This window comes from Dendrobates tinctorius, unplaced genomic scaffold (genome assembly GCF_039654945.1).
Source record: "Dendrobates tinctorius isolate UK_male_01 unplaced genomic scaffold, ASM3965494v1 ptg000010l, whole genome shotgun sequence".
Classification (NCBI taxonomy): domain Eukaryota; kingdom Metazoa; phylum Chordata; class Amphibia; order Anura; family Dendrobatidae; genus Dendrobates; species Dendrobates tinctorius.
The window spans coordinates 5944803-5954963 of NW_027361678.1; positions in this window are offsets into that span (position 1 = coordinate 5944803).

Consider the following 10161-nt stretch of genomic DNA (forward strand, 5'->3'; position numbering starts at 1 on the left):
AACTTATTACGCCATAGCAAAAGTCTGAACGCCCCCCCCACCCCCCCCAAAAAAAAAATCAACAGGTGCTCTTAACTCCAGGCATGCATGTTATAGGTCAAACATCCAGCCACAGCAGCACAGAGGATGTCAGGAGAGTCAGCCACTGCAGCATACAGGATATCAGGAGAGCTTTCCACAGGAGCACAGAGGATGTCAGGAGAGCCAGCCACAGCAGAACAAAAGATGTCAGGAGAGTCAGCCACAAAAGCACAGAGGATGTCAGGAGAGCCAGCCACAGCAGAACAAAAGATGTCGGGAGAGTCAGCCACAAAAGCACAGAGGATGTCAGGCGAGACAGCCACAGCAGCACAGAGGATCTCAGGAGAGACAACCACAGCAGCACAGAGGATGTCCGAAGAGCCAGCCACAGCAGCACAAAGGATGTCAGGAGAACCAGCCACAGCAGCACAGAGGATGTCAGGAGAGCCAACCACAGCAGCATACAGGATATCAGGAGAGCCATCCACAGCAGCACAAAGGATGTCAGGAGAGCCAGCCACAGCAGCACAGATGACGTCAAGAGAGGCCCAGCCACAGAAGCACAGAGGATATCAGGAGAGCTAGCCACAGCAGAACAAAGGGTGTCAGGAGAGCCAGCCACAGAAGCACAGAGGATGTCAAGAGAGCCAGCCACAACAGCATACAGGATATCAGGAGAGCTATCCACAGCAGCACAGAGGATGTCAGGAGAGCCAGCCGCAGCAGCACAGAGGATGTCAGGAGAGCCAGCCGCAGCAGCACAGAGGATGTCAGGAGAGCTAGCCACAGCAGAACAAAGGATGTCAGGAGAGCCAGCCACAGCAGAACGGAGGCTGTCAGGAAAGCCAGAGATAAAAGCACAGAGGATGTCAGGAGAGACAGCCACAGCAGCACAGAGGATCTCAGGAGAGACAACCACAGCAGCACAGAGGATGTCAGAAGATCCAGCCACAGAAGCACAAAGGATGTCAGGAGAACCAGCCACAGCAGCACAGAGGATGTTAGGAGAGTCAGCCACAGCAGCATACAGGATATTAGGAGAGCCATCCACAGTAGCACAGAGGATGTCAGGAGAGCCTACCAAAGCATCACAGAGGATGTCTTGAGAGTCTGCCACAGCAGAACAGAGGATTTCAGGAAAGCCAGCCACAAAAGCACAGAGAATGTCAGGAGAGCTAGCCACTGCAAAACAAAGGATATTAGGAGATCCGGACACAAAAGCACAGAGGATGTAAGGAAAGCCAGCCACAGCAGCACAAGGGATGCCAGTAGAGGAAGCCACTGCAGCACAGAGTATGTCAGGAGAGGCAGCCACAGCAGCACAGATGACGTCAGGAGAGGCCCAGCCACAGAAGCACAGAGGAATCCACACACAGACACCTGCAGTGCATGCAGGGCACCCTCCACAGTGCTTGCAGCCGGGCTCCCCTCCCTAAGGTGCAAAGTGCCAGGCTGCCAGAACAGTGATGGGACACATTTAACAAAAAAAATCCACCCCCAGCTGGGCTCACCGTCTTGTGTGTGTGTCCACCCTCTCCCTGAGTGAGAGAGGCTCATGAATGTTTTCTGCTTCCTGCTTCCTGCAATGCATGTGTGCTTCTCTCTGGCTGCCAGGAGGTGTGGCGTTCTTATGCCAACCCAGCCAGAGACTTCAGCCAACTGCTGACCAGGAAACAAGGAAAGGGGAGCTTCAAGGGGGTATACGGCGGCCGGCGCTTACATTTAATTAAAGGAGATAGTACTGTGTCAGCACAGCTGCCAAACCGCAGCGGCGTCTCGGGCCTCCTCACCCATCCGGGCCCCCTCACCTGTCCGGGCCCCATAGCAGCTGCGTGGACTGCTACTATTGATGGTACGCCACTGCCTATCACATTGCATGGGTTCAGAAGTCTTTTCAAAATGCAGCACCGCCTCTAGCGTACTTTTACGTTCACGTAAACGTTGATCAATTTGAATGGCTAATGACATGGAGTCGTTAAGACCAGAGGGGACAGGAAATCCCACCATAACATCTTTTACGGTTTCTGCCAGACCTTTCTGAAAGAGAGCTGCTAGGGGATCATCATTCCATTTAGTAAAGACCGCCCACTTTCGGAACTTCTGGCAATATTAAACTCCACAGCATCCTGACCCTGGTTCAATGCCAATAAGGTTTTCCACATTAGCCAGAATAGGATCTCCAGGTGTCAGAGAAAAAGCCCAATCCTGGGGATCGCCACGCAGCTGGGAGATGACAATTTTAACCTGCTGCACCGAGCTCCCCGATGAATTACGCTTCAAAGCAAGAAATAGTTTACAGTTATTCTTGAAATTCAAAAATTTTGATCGATCCCCCGAAAACACATCTGGAGTAGGGATCTTTGGTTCTACAGCAGATGATTGAGTGAGATAGGCAGAAATTCCCCGCACTTCAGCAGCGACCTGCTCAACACGATCGGACAATTGCTTAGTCTCCTTTAAAGAAAAAATCCTCCTACGGCCCCAGAGAAAAAGAGGAAAAAATATATAAAAAAATTCTGAAACTTTTTTTTTTTTTTCTACAATTCTTTCCTTCTTTTGAGTACCCTAGAGTCTGCGGTTGGGCTGGTGATTCTATTATGAATGGGTCACCGAGGAGGATGGCAGGAACAGGCTAAGCCACTAGAAGACCAGAGAGGTTGGTAACTAAGCGGATTGCAGACCCCTGATCCTATCAACACAACTAGCAGTAGCCGTAGAGCGATCCTACGATGCCCTAGAAGTTTCGTCACAGCCGGAGAACTAACTAAGCCTAAAGACAGGTGAAATCTAAACTGCCCCGGAGCAGATCCCCAAAGGAATAGACAGCCCCCAAACATATATTGTCGGTGAGACAAGATGAGACACAAACACAAGCAGAGAACAAACTGAGCAAACGTGGGGCCCAAGCTGTCTAGACAGGACAGGACAGAAAAGATACTGTCTGCAATTACGCACAAAACCCTAAAAAAGCCCAACACTTCTGATATACAAAAAACCTGAGGCCACACGACCTCACCACTGCTGGATCAGCACTCTGGTATAAACTGGAAGCAAAGCAAAAAGATACTAACATAACAGGGGACTGAACAAGCTGTAACATATGAAGCAGGGCCCAGTGCTACCCCCAGCAGGGAGCACGCTGAACCCTAGCAACAAAGCAGAAAGCAAAAAAAAGGCACAACCAGATTAGATGCAAAGGATTATCAAAAGAATCAATTAACTGAACCATGCAGATCAGGCAGGGGACAAAATAACTCCAAATGCACAAGGAGGAAGCCACCAGCAACCTCCAAGAGCAGCCAGCTCAATTATATGCTCCCAGCCAGTAATCCCAGGTTCCCAATTATCGTTGTCAGGTGGGGAACTTCCATCAAACAGGCCAGCTCCACTACTCTCAGTAACCACCAGAGGGAGCAGAGGGAGCTTCAGCTCAGAACTCCGAGCAAGGGAATTCACAACAGGGCCCCCTGCATCTGCAGACCCTTTATGAAGTGCCCAGAGGGTTACAGCAGTGAATAACGCTGTGCATCCTGTTGTCCCGGAGCGTCTCTCCCAAACCCCCCTCCAGCCCACCTCTCTCTTTCTCCCTGCAGTCAGGTTAGAAGTTGAGAGTGAGGAGGAGGGGCCAATTACAGCACAGCAGACAGAGGTCAGAGCCAGGCCAGGAAGATGCCTGCAGCCCTGTGTGTCTGTGTCCTCTCCTCCTGAGTCCTCATCATGGCTGCTCCTAGCACTGTCCTGGGAATGGATCTGTACTAGTGAAGCCGCAGAATGTGGTAAGTATACATGTATATGTGTATCTGTGTGTAAACATGTGCAGTATACAGTGTGTGTCTGTATATGTGTATATAGTATGTGTGTGCATATATACAGTATATAGTATGATTGTGCATTTCTGTGGTGCATGTGCGTATATAAGTATACTGTATATGTATGTGACCATACTGTATACATTATAATGTATATAAACTGAAATTTTCTTTGTGTATATACTTTATATATGTGCTTGTACTCACTGTATGCGTCTGTATATACTTTATATATGTGCTTATACATGTAGGGAGGAGGGCCCCCGCAGAGTGTCCGGGCCGGAACCAAGGGGACCGCCATCTAGGTTCCTAAGGGAACTGTACCCGGGGAACGGAGGGGGAGAATGGACTGCTGGGAGTGACAGGACAGCAAGAGGAGGGGTGAGTATAAAAGGGACAGAGAGCGCAAAGGGGAGTCAGGTGGCGGAATGGCAGACACGAAGCAAGAGACTGTGGGAGTTTGAGAGGGCCAGAGTGACAGACGGTGACCAAGGAGGAGACCAGCGGCAGATGGGAGATTTACAGTGGCCTGCGGAGAGGAAGTGCCGAACTTACCGACAAGAGACTGCCGCTTCACTCCAATCCGGGGTCACGACCTGCCCGCGGTCATCCGCAGCCGTTGTGCTCCAGCCCGTTGTGGCCTGTCCGCCACCTCTCGCAGCCGCTGCCACCTCCCTCCAGCCCGCGGCTGCGGTCTGCCCGCTGCCGCCCCGCTTCAGCCCGCGGCTGCGGCCTGTTCATCATCGCCCGCAGCTGACATCACCCCGCTGCAGTCGGCAGTTGGGGCGTACTCCTTGCCTACAGAGAAACTCTTTGCCCAGGCAAAGGCCGAGCACGTGGCCTGCCAACCGCCACTCCTGGTAACTGCGACACAACCCTGCTTGGAGACTGGAGTTCGATTGAACTCACTAACTAGCGGAACTCCGCTGTTTCTACAGGGGGTTACCTCATCAAAGGACTCCCTCAGGGCCTGTTTTGCCCCAACCCCTCCTGGGTGCTGGGGCGCCCAAAGACTACAACAGATCTTCAGCAGCTGGGCCCAGCGGCTGCGACGCCAAAGCAGCTTCATTAGAGACGCCGAGGGACGTCAGGACGGATAAGTGACACTATAGGAAATAAGGACCCGTAGCCGGCCACATCGTGGCCCTATAGTAACCTGCCTTCGCCGGGTTAGTCGTGTTCTCTTTAAAAGTGTTTGTTTGTGCTGAGTCCCTGCGAGGACAATATCTGTTACTTTGTTTTGGTTGCTTAGTATAGCCCTAGCGGCTTAAATTTATAAAAGTTTCCCCCCAAAGTACAACTCAGTCTCGCATCTCATCACTGCATCCTGCGTACCTGCCATTACCTACATTTGGCGTAGTCGGCAGGATGCAGTCTCCGAGCGCAGACAACGACATCCCAGACCAGGGCAGGGCCCGTGAACTCGACAGATAATGAGGGCCCCCGTTCCAGCATTTTGTTGGGGGCTATGCTAAGCAACCTGCCTAGGTTTTCTGGCTCTAATACCATGCTATGGACCTGGACAGAATGGATGCGGGGGCTCTTTCGTATGCACCCGATGACTCCTGACCTGGAAGCCGAAGTAGCTCTCATGGTGTTAGACGGGGAGGCTCGGAATTCAGTAATGTTGAGGCCCCCGGGACACCGCAACACCTTTGATAAAGAGTTACAGATCTTAGAACAGGCCCATGGGGACCCAACCATTGTGGGAGAGTTGAGGACCCGATTGTTCAGTCGGATGCAGGGGGAGGGGGAGACCATCACCCAGTAATGAATGTCCTCCAAGAGTTGCACACGGCCTTTGAAAGGAAGGACGGCGTAGGGGTAGGACCTATTGACATTACACTATGCGACCTGTTGGTGACTGGACTGCGGGACCTGTTAATAAAGCAGGCATTACGAAAGCAGGTCAGAATGAATCTTTTCAGAGGTGGGAAGTCAAGCACGCGCTCGAGAGCAGAAGCAGGGGATGGCGGTCCTCGAGGGGAAGGTCCGGAGTGTGGATGCTTCCGTGAACGCAGTTGAGGAGCCTCAATGGGTGGAGGAGATGAAACAAGAATTGAAGAACATCAAGGGCGAGTTGGCCGAAGTGAAAAAAAAGGACTGAGTCCGGGACTGGACAGCCTAGTTTCAATCCCGACCCCTGGGGGCCTCGCTCCACCCGGGGCGGTCAGTCTTCGCAGACCCAGTGCTATGAGTGCGGGGAGCCGGGTCACTTCACCCGAGAGTGTCCGCGGCGTGGGAGACACCCACCTCGGCGGCCATTAAACTAGAGAGCTCCGGGCTGGGGGGATGCCGCTTGGAGCCAGAAACCACGATTAGGGGTGGTGGAAGTCCCGAAGATTTGGTCGCAAAATGTCCAGTGGTATGGGCAGAAGTAGAGGGCCGTGCCGTCCAGTGCCTAGTGGACACGGGGTCACAAGTAACAACTATGCCTGCAAATTATTTCCAGCATAATTTCCCTGAGGCAGCGAGACCCCAGTGGGGACCCATGATCAGACTGGTAGCCGCCAATCAGCTACCGATCCCTGTTGCCGGGGTGGTATGGGTACAGGTGACGCTGTGCGGTAAATCCCTCGGCCGCAGAGGAGTGGTTCTGACTCTAGGGAAAATCAGTAAGCAGCATCCAATCATTCTGGGCATGAACATACTACGGGAGTTCGGCAATCTGCTCCTCAATGATCCCACGCACGAGATCCTGAAGCAGTGGGGTTCCCGCACAGCCCAAGGACAGGTAGTCCAGCAGTTGGTGCGGGAAGCGCAAGTACATCAGGACTACCGGGAGGGCGAGGCTCTGGGCAAAGTCATCGCGCCAGCGGCTCCCCTGCTTGTACTGCCCCCTGGGCAGACGGTGATGGCCCTGCCGATTCGGGGTTCGATACCCTTGGAGGGCGTAGAGATGCAGGTGGAGCCATGCTACTCTGAGTGCTTGCCTCCTGGCATACTGGTGGCCCGCTCCCTGACCACAGTGCAAAAGGGGACCGTCCTGGTGCGCTGCGTCAAACTTAAAGACCAAGACATCGTCCTGAAGCCCTGGACTGAACTGGCCAAACTAGTACGGCCTTTGGAAGAAGTGCTGCCGGCCCCTGCGGTTCAATTGAGAGTGCAATCCGAGGACCCTTGGGCAGTAACTATCCGGACTCTACAGGCTGCCGAGATCTCAACTCAGGAGAAGAGTCGAGACATCCTGGAACAAATGCGGGCCGAGCTTTCCGAACTAACTTCAGCTCAGCTTTCCCAGATAAAAACACTGCTCGGACAGTACCACGAGGTATTTGCTAGTCATGAGGAAGATTTTGGATGTACCACCACCATCACCCATGGAATTCCAAAGGCAGGAGCGGCCTCCATCTGCAAACGATATCGACAGATTCCTCCACAGCTCTACCAAGAGGTGAAAACTTTGCTGGCACAAAAGCTACGGAAGGGAGTTATCCGAGAAAGCCAAAGCCCCTGGGCGGCTCCCATTGTGTTGGTCTGCAAAAAGGATGGCACCCTACGGTTCTGCATGGACTATCGAAAGCTGAATGCTTGTACCATCAAAGACTCGTATCCACTACCCCGTATAGAAGAATCCTTGTCTGCCTTGGAGAAGGCGACGTATTTTTCGACTTTGGACCTGGCCAGTGGGTACTGGCAGGTGCCCATGTCAGAAGAAGACAGGGCTAAGACGGCGTTCATACTTCCCATGGGACTATTCGAGTTCAATCAGATGCCGTTCAGACTGGCCAACGCCCCGGGGACCTTTCAGCGGTTGATGGAGTGGTGTCTGGGAGATCTCAATTAATATACCTAGACGATATCATCTCTATGCTGCCATGTTTGAGGACCACCTGAGGCGGTTGGGGCAGGTACGCGGCCGGCTGCAAAAGTACGGGTTAAAGGTAAAACCCCAAAAATGCCACCTATTCCGCACCCAGATCGAATATCTGGGCCATATCATCTCGGCGGAGGGCGTAAATCCGTCCCAGGAAAAGGTTGCTGCCATCGAGGGATGGCCTACTCCTGAGATGATAAAAGACGTGCGGGCCTTCCTGGGATTGGCCGGATACTACCATTGTTTCGTAAAGAATTTTGCATGTCGAGCTCGAGCCCTGCACGACCTGCTGAAAAGGGCTCCCGCTGGGGCAAATGGACGGAAAATCCAGTGGCTACAATCCCAGGAAGAGGCCTTCCAAGACCTTAAGGCTGCACTCTCGGGTGCTCCGGAGTTAGCTTAAGCGGATTTCTCGCAACAGTTCATCCTGCACACTGACGGGAGTCTTCATGGGCTGGGGGCTGTGTTGTCACAAGTTCAAGACGGCCGGGAGAGAGTGATCGCGTATGGAAGCCGCTCACTTCATGATTCCGAGTGCAACCCTGACAATTACAGCTCCTTTAAGCTCGAGCTCCTCACAGTAGTGTGGGCCATGACGGAGCGGTTCGCAGAGTACCTGGCGGGCTCCGAAGTAGTGGTGTGGACCGACAATATCCTGCTGGCTCATTTGGAGAACGCCAAACTGGGGGTCTGGAACAAAGGTGGGTGGCCCGAATGGCGAAATTCAACTATAAGATCATCTATAAAAGAGGGGCCGAGAATGTACACGCTGACGACCTCTCCAGGATCCTACATACAACCCCGGGGAAGAATCGAGATGACGAACTGGAAGGGGAAGAGATACCGTTCGCCCTCACCGCAGCCGTGCTCACAGCTGCCACCCAGAAAGTACTCCCCTCGGAGACTCTAAGGGGCATGCTGGAGCAATCCCATGATAAATGGATACAACAACAGCAAGAAGATGAAGAAATTGGGCTTCTCCGGAAATGGGTAGCCACTGGCAAACTGCCCACTGACTCCAAAAGACAGACTTTGACTCAGGACATGTCGCTGATGTTACGACAATGGGAGAAAGTGAAAAATGAGGATGAATGAACTCATGGAGATCAACATCCATCACTGCGGAGACACCATCACATGTTTCTCAGTGCAGTGATTCTAGAGCAATGCCCCCATCCCTTATGGGAAATATGTAAAAATATGCAAAACACAAGCTGCGGAGACACCATCACATGTTTCTCAACGCAAGCAATGACTAGCCAGGTCTTTCCCCGGAAGGAACAACCACGGGAAGGGCAGTCTCCAATGAAGGAGACCACCTATGCCAAACAATGACAATGGGAGAGGCTGGTTATCAGAAAGGGACTATTGTATTGTAAAATGACATCAAGGACAACATCTATGACGATTTGGCAGGTAGTTGCGCCCGGAGCCCAACTAAACGAACTGGCTTGAGAAGCCCACGAAAAGGGGGCTCATTTCGGAGCCCAAAAGACCTTGCAGTGGTTGCAACAGATAATTTACCATCCACACTTGCATGCTGTTGTGGACGAGACTTGCCGGGCTTGCTGCCTATGCAAATTAGCCAAACCGCCCGCACAGCGAGTCTCAGTACAAACAATACTGACTGTCATGGCTCCAGGCTCTGCTTATCCCCCTGCGCGCTGCCCGGCGCGCTCCTGCTTATCGGCGCGTCCCCGCGCCCGGCCTCCGGCTCCCCCGGCGTCAGGCACTTGCACTCAGCTTGAAACGCAGCGCACAGCCTCCTGGGTAGTCTGACGCACTGGCCCTGCCCCAACATGGCGGCGCCCACCGCTACTTATGTTCAGCGTCTGCTCAGGTAAGACGCCTGGTTATCGAATGTGGTGACGCCTGTCTTGTGCGGCGATCACTGTGTCTTCAGGCCCCTTCTCATTGTCTCTGCCTGCGCTGTGCTTGTTGCCTCCGTGCTCCTCGTCCTTGTCCTCTGTCTTTTGCCTCTTTTCTCTGCCCTCCGTGCCTCCCTGAGTCTTCCTGCTTCGCTACCCTGTCCCTGCCACCTTCTCTTCCCACTCCCTTCCCGTTCCCTTCCTGTTGTTTGTCTTCCCTTTTTGCTGTGTACTTCATTGTACTCCTTTTTATTGCAGCCTCCAGTCCTTGTCTTCCCCCTGGCTCTCCAGTCCGGTGTCTTGTTAGGTTTCAGTGTATCTCGGTGTCCCACTATTCGGATACGCCTGTGCTTCCTCACCCGTCTACTGCCCCTGTCGCCCCTTTGGTTCCGTCTGTCGCGGTTCTACCCCCTGGGGGTCTGTCCCTAACGCTCCCTGTATAGGGGTCGGTCCTCACCTGGGCACTCGCCCTCGGGGGCTCTGGAGCCATGACCCAGAGGGTCCACTTTCGAGTAAATCTGACTTTCCTCTTTTGCACCAGTAACACGGTAACAGCATAACCAGGCCATGGACCCCGCTGAAGCCACGGCTGCTCAAAAAGAGTTAGTTTTCCTTCGGGAGAACCAGACGCGCATGATGTCCTTCA